Source organism: Anomaloglossus baeobatrachus, chromosome 3 (assembly GCF_048569485.1).
Source record: "Anomaloglossus baeobatrachus isolate aAnoBae1 chromosome 3, aAnoBae1.hap1, whole genome shotgun sequence".
In the NCBI taxonomy this organism is placed as follows: Eukaryota; Metazoa; Chordata; class Amphibia; order Anura; family Aromobatidae; genus Anomaloglossus; species Anomaloglossus baeobatrachus.
In genome coordinates this window covers 512142259-512155257 of record NC_134355.1, presented here as the reverse complement: position 1 = coordinate 512155257, position 12999 = coordinate 512142259, and the positions used below count along the sequence as shown (strand labels likewise).

The window sequence follows — 12999 nt, the reverse complement described above, 5'->3', positions numbered from 1 at the left end:
CTGAGGTCACAGGGATCTCATATGGCAATATTCAAAGAATCCTTGCAAAAGAATTGCATATGAGAAAGGTCTCCGCGCGTTGGGTGCCAAAAATGTTAACCGACGAGCAAAAGAAGAAACGAGTTGACATTTCAATAGCAAATCTTGAAAAGTTCCAAGCAGACAAGGAGAATTTTTTGTCACGTTTTTTGACCATGGACGAGACCTGGATTCACCACTTTGATCCCGAAGCTAAACAACAATCGATGACATGGAAACGAGCCGACGCCAAAAAAATTCAAAGTGTCAAGCTCAGCAGGGAAAGTTATGGCGTCCGTTTTTTGGGACGCTGAAGGAATTATTATGCTGGACTATTTGGAGAAGGAAGCCACTATTACGGGCTCCTACTACGCAGAACAAATAAGAAGATTGCGGGATGCTATCAAGGAGAAAAGGCGCGGCAAACTGCGGGCTGGAGTGCGGTTTCACCAAGATAACACGCCGGCTCACAAAGCTGCAGTTGCCATGGCAACCATTCAAGAAGCTGGCTTTGAACTGGTGGAACACCCCCCCTATTCGTCAGATCTAGCCCCCAGTGACTTCTTTCTCTTTCCTCGCCTCAAGGAAGACCTCCGGGGCAAGAAATTTGACGACAATAGCGACGTGATAACCGCTGTTGGGGATTTTTTTTGAGGGTCAAGATCAAGAATTTTTTTCGAAGGGAATCCTAAGTTTAGAAAAGAGATGGACTAAATGTATAGACTTGTTAGGAGACTATGTAGAAAAATTTATATTTTCTTTAATATATTCATTGTGTTTATTATTGATTATCATTACTTTTGGATCGCCCCTCGTATGTATACTAGGTGACCCGATTCTAACGCATCAGGTATTCTAGAATTTATTGTGTAGTTAATGTATGATTTTTGCTATATATATATATATATATATGTATATATATATATACATATATATATATATACATATATATATATGTTTTTGTGTGTAGTTGCCAAGTGTTTGTGTAGGGCGCTGTAAATGTTCTGGGTGTGGTGGTGTGTGAGAGCAGTGTTTGTGTGTTGCGTTGTGTGTTGCATTGTTTGTGGAGCGTTGTATGTGTGTGTGGTGCTGTGTGTGTTGCGTGGTTTTTGTGTGTGTGTGTGTGTGTTTTGGGGGGAGGTATGTTTTGTGCAGTGTGTGTGTGTTGGAGTAGCAGTCCTGGGGAGAGAGGAGGATAATAGGAGGAGTAGTCCTGGGGGGAGAGGAGTATACTAGGAGTAGTTAGGAGTTACTACTCCTAGTTACTACTAGGAGTAGTAGTCCTGGAGGTGAGGAGTAGTCCTGGGGGGAGAAGAGTATAATTGGAGTAGTCCTGGGGAGAGAGGAGTATAATAGGACCAGTAGTCCTGGGGGAAGAGGAGTATAATAGGAGTAGTCCTGGGGAGGAGTATAATAGGAGGAGTAATCCTGGGGGAAGAGGAGTATAATAGGAGGAGTAGTCCTAGGGGTAGAAGAGTATAATAGGAGGAGTAGTCCTGGGGGAGAGGAGTATAATAGGAGGAGTAATTCTGGGGGAGAGGAGGATAATAGGAGGAGTAGTCCTGGAGGTGAGGAGTATAATAGGAGTAGTCCTGGGGGGGAGAGGATGATAATAGGAGGAGTAGTCCTGGGGGGAGAGGATGATAATAGGAGGAGTAGTCCTGGGGGGTGAGGAGTATAATAGGAGGAGTAGTCCTGGAGGTGAGGAGTATAATAGGAGGAGTAGTCCTGGGGGAGAGGAGTATAATAGGAGGAGTAATCCTGGGGGAGAGGAGGATAATAGGAGGAGTAGTCCTGGAGGTGAGGAGTATAATAGGAGTAGTCCTGGGGGGGGAGGATAATAGGATGAGTAGTCCTGGGGGGAGAGGAGTATAATAGAAGGAGTAGTCCTGGGGGGAGAGAAGTATAATAGAAGGAGTAGTCCTGGGTGGAGAGGAGGATAATAGGTGGAGTAGTCCTGGGGGGGAGGTGTATAGGTGCCCAATGTGTGTGGGGGGGCATGGCCGAGCGGGCACAGTGTGGGGGGGCGTGGCCAAGTGGGCACAGTGTGCGGGGGCGTGGCTGATTGGGAGATTATCAGTGGTTTTGTATGTCTTCCATATTGTTATTATTGCTCCTACAGTTGATTTCATCACACCAAGCTGCTTGCCTATTGAAGATTCAGTCTTCCCAGCCGGGTGCATGGTTACAATTTTGAATCTGGTGTCCTTCGACAGATCTTTGGTCTTAACCATAGTGGACTTTGGAGTGTGATTGTTTGAGGTTGTGGACAGGTGTCTTTTATACTGATAAGTTCAAACAGGTGCCATTACTACAAGTAGTGAGTGGAGGACAGAGTACCCTCTTAAAGAAGATGTTACAGGTCTAGGAGAGACAGAATCTTGCATGTTTTTAGGTGAGTAAATACTTATTTTCCACCATAATTTGCAAATAAAATCTTGCTAAATCAGACAAGGTGATTTTCTGGATTTGTTTTCTCATTTTGTCTCTCATAGTTGTGGTCTACCTATGATGTCAATCACAGGCCTCATCTTTTTAAATGAGAGAACTCACACAATTGGTGGCTGACTAAATACTTTTTTTTTCTCACTGTAAACACAATAAATTTAATAAAATATTAAACAATGAAATTAGCATGGAGGAGGATTACTAAAAAGAGAAATACCGTACTTCCAATTGTACAGGAAATGGTAAATACATTCTCCCAGGACAAGTCCTGACATGGAGACAATGGAACAACGTCTCCTAATGTGTTGACAGCTACAGGTAAAAACATAATTAATTATTCATGTGTTAAAAAAAACAAAACAAAAATAGGCTTACGCAATGTACAAAGTCGTAAAGAAGGGGCTTATGTATGCAGAGTCAAAATAACCCTAGTATCATTGGTCATAACTGAACTATCATTCACCTGAGATTAAATATATGTAATGGAACGAATGTGCCCCCTGCAGGAGGAGCAGAGAACACCCCTCCGGAACAGCTGCAACATTCCATTTCCTAAAGTGATTGTATGTAAATCTACTGGTGCCACTATGGGAAGAAAATACGTCAGTAAGGGAAGATTTCATCCACTGTATGCGGTAAGAATATTAAAGCAACAGATATTTCCCCAGCACATGAATGAATAATCCGCTGCTGAAATTCCATGCAGTGCTCGTTCTCAAGGATATTTCTGCCCGTTCCTAAACCATTTGACCTACATTCCATAAATCATGTGAATTAATTGATTTTAACAGTTGTCATGAGCTGAGTGTTAATGTGGACCTGTACAATACTGTAAAAATCGTTTCTTGTGAGGCATCAATATTTGAAATTGGTCATAGATTTCCATTTTAAAAATAACTGCTCTCATCGAGAATACGAAGGATGGTCGAGAGTGAAAAATCACAGAATGGAAATGTGGAGATTTATTATTTTACCTAAATACTAAACCTTTCCCAATCTGAGCAGATCTTAGTTGCCACATGACTGTACGTATCACACAATGTACATTTATTGAGGAAAAGGATACGACGTAGGGAGACAGTCTCACATTAGTTTGGCTGAAAGAAATAATGTATCAAGACCCAGCTGCCATAAGTGGCTATAAAGTAGAAACCATAATGTAATGGTGGATACAAGGAAGCAAGCTTTAATTAGAATCTGAAATATTTGTTTAACCTCTTCCCACTGTACCATGTTTTTCTTTTTACACATTAATTTTTCCTCCCTTTCTTCCAAGAGTCATCTACCATTATTTTTTTCTGTTTTTTTTTTTTTTTTTTTTAAACAAATTGTAGTTGGGAAGGACATTATTCACTTTACCATATTTTGTACAAAAAAAAAAAAAAGGGAAAAAATGATTAAAAACTAAATGTATTACTGTATTTGTTTTTCTTAAAGGGTTGTCTCACAACTGAAGTGCATTAAAATGAACATATTTTAAAATAATAATTTCCACAATTGGAAGTGTTAAAAAAAAGTGTTTCTTTGCGGAGATGTTGTTACAAATGTTCCCCTGCTATGTACTGTGTAACGACAGTGTCTGACCATTCAGAGCTGCTTCAACTCATGGTCGGCAAATACCACAGCGGTAAGTGGGGAGAAGCATAAGCCACTCATAATAAAGAAATAAATCAATGAAACAGCAGAGGTTTGCAGCTGCTATGTTTATGTTTACGTTTATGTTTACTGCCTGTTTTATCACAGGAGTGAGTTTTTCTGCCGCATCTCCAGTCCTGTGAGCTTATCATGAATCATGTCAGTGACATATAAGCTCAGTGATGGCTGCAGCTCCTAGTTCACTGTCATGATTTATAATGAGCTCAGTGGGCTAGAGGAGTGGCAGAAAAACTCACTCCTGTATTACCTTAGACCAGGAAACTTTACTTCGGGCAGGAAAATCTATTAGCTTATAATTATTATTATTACCTCAAAAAGCAGCAGCTGTGAGCACCGCAGCCAGCTCCCTCCATGTTGCCCGGTGTTCCTGCGCTCCTCCACGTGAGTGCCTCCTGTTTATGCCTCCTGGGGCCTGTGCACGTGGCACAGGACCTCAGAGTGCTCCTAGGGCATACAAGTGCATAGCTGACCTTCTCTAAAAAGCCAGCATGTCCCTCCCAGCATTTGCCTCTCAGCCTATCGTTGGAAGGCAATGGGTATTTAGGGCACACTCCCACTAGGGGAGGTGCCTGATCAACACCTTAGTTTAGCTAGAGTCCTGTCCTCTAGTCAGCTAGTTTTCAGGTCCCTTTGTCTGTCCTGGTTCCATCCTATCCTGCCCTGTTGGCACCTGGTTCCAGTCCTGCCCGGTCTGTACCTGGCTCCAGTCCGTTCTGCCCTGTTGGCACCTGGTTCCAGCCACTCCTGTCCTGTTGGTACCTGGTTTCAGCCAGTCCTGTCCTGTGGGTACCTGCTAACTGTCCATCCCTGTTGGTATTAGTGATTGTGTCTGTCCTGGCTGTGCCATCTGCCTCCGACATCCCGGTGGCCCCAGCCTTAACAGTAACTTTGCCTGCCCGAGCCATACACTCCATTCATAAGATCCATAAGGAGACAAAACGCATGTCGGTGGCTGGTGACACAGACTGAAAGACAGCACTATAGAGGTATTCTTATGGATCTATTGAATGGAGTGTATGGTGCTTTCACTGGGTATATTGGGGAACATTTAGCTCACAGAAACTCAGCTTAATTAGATTTATATTACAGATACCTGGGTCTTTTTTTTACACTGGCATAGCACTTTTAGACCTATATCACTGTCTGAGTTTATGCACATTTTTTAGGTTATTTAAATCTAGCTGTACCACTTATGCACACACTCCCTGGAACTCTATTAGCACAGCACTTTGGTTGTATCCATTTGATACTTTATTAGTGCAATATCAAGCTTTGTACTTTATATTTATTTTGGTGCTATATTTACTGTTTTGTGATACAGTGGTACCTTGGATTAAGAGTAACTTGGTTTGAGAGCGTTTTGCAAGACACGCAAAACTTTTTAAAAATTTGTAACTTGGTTTAAGAGCAATGCTTTGCAATGAGAGCAAATACTCACTATGCACACTTCCGTTTCTGTCCTTTCACTGTGCTCTGACCCGCTCTAGAGGGACCTTTCTGTACATATGTACTGTATACAGTATACCATTGTACAGTACAGTATATACTATATAGCATGTCTGGATACAGTATTGTACTTTTTTTCTACTAACCAGTATAACACATTGCTTGTTTTTTGTGTATTGTACTAGAATAAAGGTTGTCATATTTATACATCATTTTTCCGCTCTATAGTACCTCCTGCACACTAACAATTCTATTGTAAGCTTAAGTGCAGTTTAATTTGCTTTATATGTTTTACTGTACTGTACAGTATTTTGTATTAGTGTACTGTAATAATTTTATATGAATACAGTACATTATTTTGTATTACTGTAATCAGTTTGTATCAATACAGTAAATATTTTTGTGTCGTGGAATGAATGGTCTGTGTTTCAGTTATTTCCTATGGGAAAATTTGTTTTCATATAACAGTAACTTGGTTTAAGAGCAAACTCCCGGAACCAATTATGCTCGTAATCCAATTATGCTCTTATACAGACCATATTTATTTATATGGTCTGTATATATTTAAAAATGTAATTATTTCAGTATATGAGTCAGATATTTGTGTTTTCCTAAAAATATTTATGGGTACAAAAATACAGATTATTGGGATCATACCCATTAAAGAGTAGGCCCAGGGTGCCCCTGTGGTCCAGTGGGCCCCCGTTTGCTCGCCGCAGCACCATCTTTAGCTGCAAACGTTACAATTATTCTTCAGGACAGTAGAAATACTGTGACAAAACTAGATTCAGGACTTATAGAAACGTTACTCATAAAATGGGGATTCCATCAATAGATCTGTTAGGCTTGTTTATTTTGCATGGCTCACTTTTTGTACAGCCTCACCTTAAAAGATAATGTGGCAGTAAGTGAATATAAGGTATAACGAAAATGAATAATATGTCTTACAGTGTAAATACAATATAGGCAATGAGATCAAACATAGCAAAATATATAATACAATAAGAAACTGCAGGACTTTTGTTATACCCTCTATTGATTTACTGCCATATTACCTTTAAGGTGAGGCTCTACAGCCAGGTATTGTGTGTTTTGGGAATAAATTATTTATCTGCGGGCACTGCCTTGTTTATATACTTATGATGCATTCTATTATCAGTGCCCTGATACTTCATTGGGGATAAGTACAGGACTATTATGTCCATCCCCCTATTTCATCCATTCTTTTTCCTGTCAATCAGGTTTTGCATCAATTAAAACCAAGTTTATATCTACGGTAAATATATACAAGTGCATATCAATAAATTAGATGAAAAAAAGTTATTAATTTATTTCAGTAATTCAATACAAAAAGGGAAACACATTATATCGAGTCATTACAAACAGAGGGATCTATTTCAAGTGTTTATTTCTGTTAGTAATAAGGATTATGGCAATGAAAACCTAAAAGTCGTTATCTCAGAAAATTCAAATATTATATAAGACCAACTGAACAAATTATTTTAAACTCAGAAATGTTGGTGCCTACTGAAAAGTCTGTACAGTAAATGCACAATACTTGGTCGGGGCTCCTTTTGCATGAGTTACTGCATCAATGCGGCGTTGCATGGAGGCGATCAGCCTGTGACACTGCTGAGGTGTTATGGAAGCCCAGGTTGCTTTGATAGCAGCCTTCAGCTTGTCTGCCTTGTTGGGTCTGGTGTCACTAATCTTCCTCTTGACAATACCCCATAGATTTTCTATGGGGTTTAGGTCAGGTGAGTTTGCTGGCCAATCAAGCACAGTGATACTGTGGTTATTAAACAAGGTATTGGTACTTTTGACAGTGTGGACAGATGCCAAGTCCTACTGGAAAATGAAATTTCCATCTCCAAAAAGCTTGTCGGCAGAGGGAAGCATGAAGTGCTTTAATATTTCCTGGTAGACGGCTGTGCTGACTTTGGTCTTCATAAAAAACAGTGGACGTACACCAGCAGATGACATGACTCCCCACACCATCACTGATTGTGGAAATTTCACACTACATCTCAAGCAGCTTGGCGTGTGTGCCTCTCCTCTTTCTCTAGACTATGGGACCTTAATTTCCAAATAAAATGCAAAATTTACTTTCATCTGAAAACACTTTGGACCACTGAGCATCAGTCCAGTTCTTTTTCTCATTATCCCAGGTAAGATGCTTCTGGTGTTGTCTATTGGTCATGAGTGGCTTGACAGAAAGAATGTGACAGATATAGTCCATGTCCTGGATACATCTGTGGACGGTGGTTCTTGAAGCACTGACTCCAGCAGCAGTCCATTTCCCCCAAAGTTTTGAATGGCCTTTTCTTAACAATCCTATCAAGTCTACGGTTATCCCAGGTGCTTGTGCACCTTTTTCTACCACAGTTTTTCTTTCCACTCAACCTTCTATTACTATTCTTCGATACACAACTCTGAACAGCATGCTTCTTTAGCAAGGACATTTTGTGGCTTACCCTACTTGTGGAGTGTGTTTATGAATGCCGTCTGGTCATCTGTCAAGTCAGAAGTCTTCTCCATGATTGTAATTAAACAAACAAATCTCCATATAACTATATACACCATAATTGCAGAAGAGTGCCACAGTAAGGTCACTCTACCGCAGACACAAACGCCATAAGGTAAATATAAAGACAGAGGAGAGGAGTTTATACGTGTTTGCATATTTAATTTTTAATGTAAAAAGGTGGCGACACATAAAAACAACGGCTTTAAAAACATACAAAAACGACACGTATAAGGACATAACACATAGTAATACAAAGACAGAGAATGGTGAATGTAGCATAAAGATCACGATAAATGTTTCCCAGAAAAACATAATATGCAGAGTAGGCTCCTATATATCATACCATATATCTACCAAAGATCTTTCCTTCCCTGATGAAGCCACAGATGGGACGTACTACACCCGTGGCGAAACACATATTGGTGGGTTGAGAAAACTTTTCTCGTTTAGGACAGTTTTTTCTGCTGACATATGTACGGTATATCTGGTAGATATATGGTCTCAATTGAGGACATTTTCCCTGTAGTTTACCACCTTATGCACCAGCCACTTTATTATAGGGGGGAGACCATTCAGATAATATTTTATCTAGAGGTATTTGTCTTTGTACATGTGATTTCCTATCCCCCTTTTTTAGGAGCCTGCTCTGCATGTGATGTTTTTCTGGAAGACATTTATTGTGACCTTTATGCTACATTCATCATTCTCTGCCTTTGTATGACATGATATGTCCTTATCCGTGTTATAGAATGGCCAGTTTCCTAAGCAGTCCATAGAGTGAGCAAGTCACTTCTTTAACCTCTTGAGAGTAACCGAACCCTGAAGCGTTTAAAAGGACTGACATGAGATGGAACATGTACACATCAATATGGTTTTGACATTGCTGTGCACTATGTTAATTTTTACGGAACGCTAATGCGGTGCTTTTTCATGTGGATGACAGGCAGAATCCGCCTGAAATTAAATTATGTGTGCCTATATCTTAACATAGTGTTCTTTATGAGGAAAAACATAAAAGAAACATAAAAAAAATACATACCAAAACATCAGTAGCATAATCTTAACCAGTAGGTCTACTAATGCTAGGCTAACTTTCCCAACTTGTTCTACAAAATATATTATAAATTACCGTAACTTAGAGAAGACACGTCATGAGGTTGAAAGTGGTCAGTTTTGCTGTTATTTTATTACTAGCTGTCTCTTGAGTATTCTACTGTTTTGTTTGTTTTTCTAAATCCACCATATTGTTCCAGAGATAGTGATCATTTTTATGGTCTGTACCAAGAGGGCATGGCTCACAGAGTAAAAAAATAGAACTGTCTAAGGCTGCTTTCACACCTCCGGTTTTTCCTGTGCGGCACAATCCGGCACTTTGCAGGAAAAACGTAACCGTTTTTTTTGCTGCCAGTTGCGTTTTTCCGTTTGCGTTTTTAGACTTTAATTAGTGCCGTACTGTGCCGCATGGGCTTGCGTTCTGTCCGGTTTTTGCCGCATGTGGCAGATTTAGACGATGCGGTGGCCAGATGGAACGTTAAGTGGCACGTTTTTATTGTGCGGCAAAAAAACGCTTTGCGCCGCCGCATGCGGTTTTTGACACTGCGCATGCTCAGTAGCATGCCGCAAGCGGCAAAAAGCGGAGGGGCCGCATTTAAAAAACTTATGCTAAGGATGCGGCTTTTTCGCCGCATCCGTTGCATAGGTTTTAGAGCCTGACTGGCCGGCTTTGCACCTACCGGATGTGTGAAAGCAGCCTAAGGCTATGTGCGTACGTAGCGTTCTGTCCCTGCAGAAATTTCTGCAACGATTTGAACAGCACACGTGCGCTTCAAATCGCTGCAGAAAGAGTCTGTAATGAAAAAAAAGCCGATTTCATGCGCTCTGAGTGCAGCCCCCTCCCATAGACAGAGCGGGGACTGCATGCAGAGCCCATGGAATAAGTGACATGTCACTTCTTAGAACGCGCGCTTTGGGCAGCAGCCGAAGCGCTGCGCTCTAATACGCTACGTGCGCACGTCTCCTGCATAATCATCATAGATAGTGCTGGGGACGCAGGATGCATGCAGTTACGCTGCGGCGCAGATCGCAGCGTAACTGCATGCAAATACGCAACGTCGCACATAGCCTAAACATGCTTCCAAAGAATCTTGTGAGCCACATCCCTTTGGAAAAAAAGACCATAAAATTAGCAATGAATAAAAAGAACCATTTTCTATTCAGGGGAGCAACATAAGAACAAAAACTTGTCACTTTTGACCTGGTGACAGGTCTTTACTAGCTACTGAGAGGTACACTGAAAGGAGACTGCCAATTTGACCAGGTTAAAGGAGAATACACCTGTACTCATTAACTCTTACTGGTTTTATAGCCATTGTAAGAGATGATATAGCCATTGTAACATGGACTTTCGCCCAGTCCAATCTGAAAAGATGTCTTTAGCAATAAAGGTTGTGATGTGAAATCCGGTGCCAATAGAAGCTGACACTGCCTTTATGCTAAGCGGAGGAAACCTCTTCTGTCTTCTATCCATGGCGCTATGGGTGTGAGAACCAGGACTGCATTCACAAAATATCTGACTGGTTTATTCATATCTAACAATTTAAAATATACTTAACATGTTATCCATATTATTGACTGTAGACAACCTTTGATACTATATTTGCAAAATTGTGGTGTCGTGAGTATGTCCCACTCTGGGGAGATTTCTGGCGAATCTGGGGACCAGGTCACAACGCCTTATTGTTCACAGGTCTACAACTGATTTTTTTTATGTATCTACTTTCTTTTAGTGCTGCAGAAGTTAAGGACTCTTTCCTACCTGGCTGTTCTTTATGGCCCTAATCTCAGGTGCAGCTCTTTTATTTGTTACCAATCCCCTTCACTATAAAAAGTTATGTGTCATACCATCTTATACCGGTTATAGAATCTAAGTTTATTGCCTGTCTCTGGAAGAAGCTGAGAAGTTGTGACTTCAGCTGCGAAGTTTTGCTACTTTGAAGGAACTTGGAGTGTTTTCCTCCTTGTGTCTTTTTCCCCTCTTTCGGTCTCCCTTACCTTGCGTTGTACTATTGCAGTGATGAGACTAGTGCTCTCGCCGGCCTTCTCACTAGCTAGGGTGAGTTCAGAGCAAGTGATGGCCTAGGTTTGTGACGGCGACTGAGTGGAGGGGGGACCCATATAGGGATATTAGGGAGCTTAAGGTACTGACAGGTGAGTTGCAGGAGGTGTCCCTCCCCATCACCAGGGTTTTCCTTCCTGTTTGCACCCTTGTGTTCCACTGCCCGCTGAGCGTCTGTATGCTCTAACATACCATGTGGTTAATGGAGTTATCCTTTTAGGCAAAACAATTCCATGTTACAGGTCTTCCAATGCTGACAGATACCCTCTGTGACCACCAGTGGCCACTAAAAAAAAAACTGTTCAGCTGAAGAATTTACATAGAAAATGTTGGTTAAAATGGACAAACCTTTTAAAAATATCATCTAAATGTGATTTAACAAATCCAATTGTACATACATTTTTTTCTTGTACATTAACACTTTGCTAAATCCATAAGAAAAAAAAGCTGGACATTCCAATAAAGTAGTTGCTTTTTTTGAGATCCATTAAAATATCAACTTGGCAGGACACTTAAATAAATGCATAACTAGCACTCAGTGGAAAAAAGGAGATAAACTTTGAGGAAAAAAAAAATTTTTTTTTGTTGTTGGTTTTTTTTTTTTTTTTTTTAAACAATGGCTGATAAAGTTTTGCATACTGTTTTGACAACTGTCACAATTTAACATAACTTGAGTCAAAAATAGTCCAAGGATGGCTGGTATAGACAGAATAACCAACGGATGTGTATCTTAGATCACTATACAGAGATGTATACCAGAATACATTGCTTTTATAATAAACCAGTTATAAAAAGGTTGCCATACAAGCCTATATGGTTATGTGAATATCATAGATAAAGATTTGTAGCCAGCTTTATTAAAACAGCCCCTTTAAGTTTTCATATTGTTAAGGCCGCTTTACACGCTGCGATCTCGCTAGCGAGATCACTAGCGTGCGTACCCGCCCCAGTCGGTTGTGCGTCACGGGCAAATCGCTGCCCGTGGCGCACAGCCGCACAACATTGCTCAAACCCGTCACACGTACTTACCTGCCTAGCGACGTCGCTGTTGCCGGTGAACCGCCTCCTTTCTAAGGGGGCGGTTTGTTCGGCGTCACAGCGACGTCACTAAGGGGGCGCCCAATTGAAGCGGAGGGGCGGAGATGAGCGGGATGAATATCCCGCCTACCTCCTTCCTTCCTCATTGCGGGCGGCCGCAGGTAAGGTGAGGTTCCTCGTTCCTGCGGTGTCACACATAGCGATGTGTGCTGCTGCAGGAACAACGAACAACATCGTACCTGCAGCAGCAACGATATTTGGGAATGGGGGAGCGTGTCAACGAGCAACGATAAGGTGAGTATTTTGCTCGTTAGCGGTTGCTCGTACGTGTCACACGCAATGACGTCGCTAACGAGGCCGGATGTGCATCACAAATTCCGTGACCCCAACGACATCGCGTTAGCGATGTCGTTGCGTGTAAAGCGGCCTTTAGTCAAATTTTTCATGGAGAATTGTATGTGCTTTTAGATGGTCAACTATAAAACACTAACTTAATTTACCGGTACTATTAAAATTAAATTTACAGGACATTTGCTTCAGAATATTAACCGGATTGCTAAACAGAAGAAAAAGGCAAAGGATAAATATTTGATCTGGCATACATTTCTAAAACTAATGAGTAATTACAATTTGGTGGGGTCTTTACTTTATCAAATTTCACAAAAGTGCATCATCATGCAATATACAGTACATTACAAGTGCATTATAATTTTTATTGCAAATGGTTTTCAGCCTGGAAAAGAATCCAAAT

At 41.0% G+C, this 12999-nt stretch overlaps 1 protein-coding gene across 1 annotated transcript in view; it reads right to left on the bottom strand.

The window, feature by feature from the left end:
* Positions 1–12999, bottom strand: part of PLCH1 (phospholipase C eta 1) — a 232913-nt gene that overhangs the window by 202330 nt on the left and 17584 nt on the right. The gene's annotated exons all lie outside the window — the stretch shown is intronic.